Source organism: Dermacentor andersoni, chromosome 7 (assembly GCF_023375885.2).
Source record: "Dermacentor andersoni chromosome 7, qqDerAnde1_hic_scaffold, whole genome shotgun sequence".
Classification (NCBI taxonomy): domain Eukaryota; kingdom Metazoa; phylum Arthropoda; class Arachnida; order Ixodida; family Ixodidae; genus Dermacentor; species Dermacentor andersoni.
The window spans coordinates 10195202-10198330 of NC_092820.1; positions in this window are offsets into that span (position 1 = coordinate 10195202).

A 3129-nucleotide genomic window follows, 5' to 3' on the forward strand; every position below is an offset into this window, starting at 1 on the left:
TTAGATGATAGCCTGTTCGTGCTTACCCAGTGCATAGAAATAGCTAAGGCGGAAAATAGACCTCTGTATTTAGCCTTCCTGGACATAAGTGGTGCATACGACAATGTGAACAGGGAACTCCTGTGGAACATATTAAAAGCTGAAGGTATCGGTAATGAGGTAATTGATTTTCTACAGGAACTATATCGAGAAAATAATGTTGAAATAACATGGGAAGGAATCAAGAGTACGACAACTGTCGAGGTTCACAAAGGATTAAGGCAAGGTTGTCCTCTATCACCGCTGCTGTTCATGCTTTATATGATAAGCATGGAAAGAAGGTTACAACGAAGCAATCTAGGGTATAATCTGTCGTACAGATTAGGCGAAAAGGTTGTTGAGCAACGACTACCGAGTTTCATGTATGCGGACGATATTGTACTGTTCGCAGATAGCCAGGAAGATTTGCAAACTCTGGTTAATTACTGTGGGGACGAAGGAGACAGTTTAGGTTTCAGTTTTAGTGCAGCTAAGTCCGGTGGGATGTTTTTCAACGATACAACTGATCAGGAGCTTACAATACAAGGCCACGAAATACCCCGAGTGGCCGAATACAAGTATCTAGGGGTTTGGATAAACAAAGGGCAGATGTACACGGAAAAGCACGAACAGTCTCTAATAGCAAAAGGGCGAAGAGATGCCGGGATAATGAAACATAAGGCATTGTGGGGTTACAACAGGTATGAGGTACTGAGAGGCATTTGGAAGGGAGTAATGGTGCCGGGGCTTACTTTCGGGAATGCGGTCCTGTGTTTAAGGGCAGAGGTTCAGTCGAGACTAGAGGTAAATCAGAGAGCTGTGAGAAGGTTAGCACTAGGTGCCCACGGGAAAACCACAAACGAAGCAGTACAGGGAGATATGGGCTGGGCGTCATTCGAAGCACGGGAAGCTCAGAGTAAAATCCTATACGAAAGACGTCTGAGGAAATTGGATAACAGGTGGGCAGCTAAGGTGTTTAAATACCTATACAGAAAGAGCGTTGACTCACAATGGCGGAAAAGAACTAGAAAGCTAACCAGTAAGTATGCCAGACACGAGGACGAAAAAGGACAGAGCATTAAACGGCAGGTCAAAAATGTGGAAGGTAAAAATTGGATAAATTCAATGGGAAAGAAGCATAGTGTAGAACTATATCGATACTGGAAACAGCAGATCAGGAAGGAAGCGTTTTATGATAACTCAAGAGGCAGTGCCCTACTCTTTGAAGCTAGATCAGGATGTCTTAGAACGCGGAGCTATAAAAAGAAATTTAACGAAGAAGAAGACACATGTACTGTGTGTGGTAAATATGTAGAAACAATGGAACACCTCATACTAAAATGTGACGGTATCAACCCCGATGTCGATGCGGCCACAGTCACCCTTCCCGAGGCCCTAGGGTTCAGAGATAATGATAGTCATGTAAATAAAGGTGCGGTAGAAATTAGCAAAAGGCGATTGGAGGATTGGTGGCTCAAAAGCAGAGAGGTGACATAAGGTTAAAATGGTAGGAAGACGTATTTAAAAAAAATCGAGAAATTCAATAACACACAACACAGATAAAAATAACAGGCAAAATAAAAATCTGAGCAGGGTGGCAACTGCCATCGCCCCGTTTCAAAGGGGACGCTCCTACCTTCCATCCCGGACGATAACTTGTTTGTTCTTACTCAGTGTATTGAAATATCAAAAGCAGACCGTTGTATGTGGCCTTTTTAGACATTACAGGAGCCTACGACAACGTAGACCGCAACATCTTGTGGGATATTCTGGAAGGGGAAGGCTTAGGTAACGATTGCATACAGCTTTTGAGAGAGATTTACCTAGAAAATACCGTTTGCGTTGAATGGGAAGGGATGAGGAGTGCGGAGAAAGTTCATATCAACAAGGGACTGAGGCAAGGGTGCCCTTTATCCCCGCTGTTGTTTATGATGTAGATGGTGAGGATGGAGAGGGCGCTGGAAGGAAGTAATATCGGGTTTAATCTCTCATACAAACAGGCAGGTACAGTAATAGAGCAGCAACTCCCAGGTTTATTTTATGCGGACGACATTGTGTTGCTCGCTAACAGGCAAAGCTATTTGCAAAGTCTGGCTAATATCTGTGGACAGGAAGGCAACAATTTAGGTTTGAAATATAGTGTTAGAAAATCAGGTGTTATGGTATTTAATGAAAACTGAACAGACAGTGGAGATACAGGGCCAAGAAATACCTCGGGTCAGTGGTGTAGCAACACCACCTTGGTCAGTGGCGTAGCAACAGGGGGGGCCAGGGGGCCGTGGGCCCCGGGTGCAAGGGGGCCAGTGAGGGGGGGGGGGTGTCGTTTACGTCTGAAGACACCCCTCTTTCCGCCGGATACACCTATGGGGGGGAGGATGGAGGGGTGACAAAGAAGACCTATGGGCCCCGGGTGCCAGACGACCTAGCTACGCCACTGACCTTGGTATATGGATAAACGAAGGCAATGGATATATGGAAGCACAGGAAAAAACCATAACAGTCAAGGGGAAGAGAAATGCAGCCATAATGAAGCACAGAACGCTATGGGGATACAATAGGTACGAGGTCCTCTGAGGTATGTGGAAAGGGGTAATGGTTCCAGGACTTACTTTTGGAAATGCGGTTGTTTGCTTTAAATCAAGGGTACAATCAGGACTCGACGGGAACCAAAGGTCAGTGGGTCGCCTCGCATTGGGCGCTCACGGGAAGACTACAAATGAAGCTGTGCAGGGGGATATGGGCTGGACTAGCTTTGAAGTGAGGGAAGCTCGCAGTAAAATTGAGTATGAAGAACGGCTGAGGAATATGGAAGAAAGTAAATGGGCCGGGAGAGTGTTCAGGTATCTGTACAGGCAAAACATTGATTCACAATGGAGGAAAAGAACTAGGAAGCTTACCAGCAAGTATGCGGCCTGTGGGGTGGGCAACACAGCAACAAGGAAGGTCAAGCGGAAAGTCAGAGAGGCTGAATTAATCTCATGGGTGGCGGCAATGGAAAAGAAACCTGCCATGAGTAACCACTTAAGAGGAAAAAATGAAATCAGGAAAGAAACCATTTATGATAACTCAAAGGGAAGCTCATTACTTTTCGAAGCGAGATCGGGGTGCCTT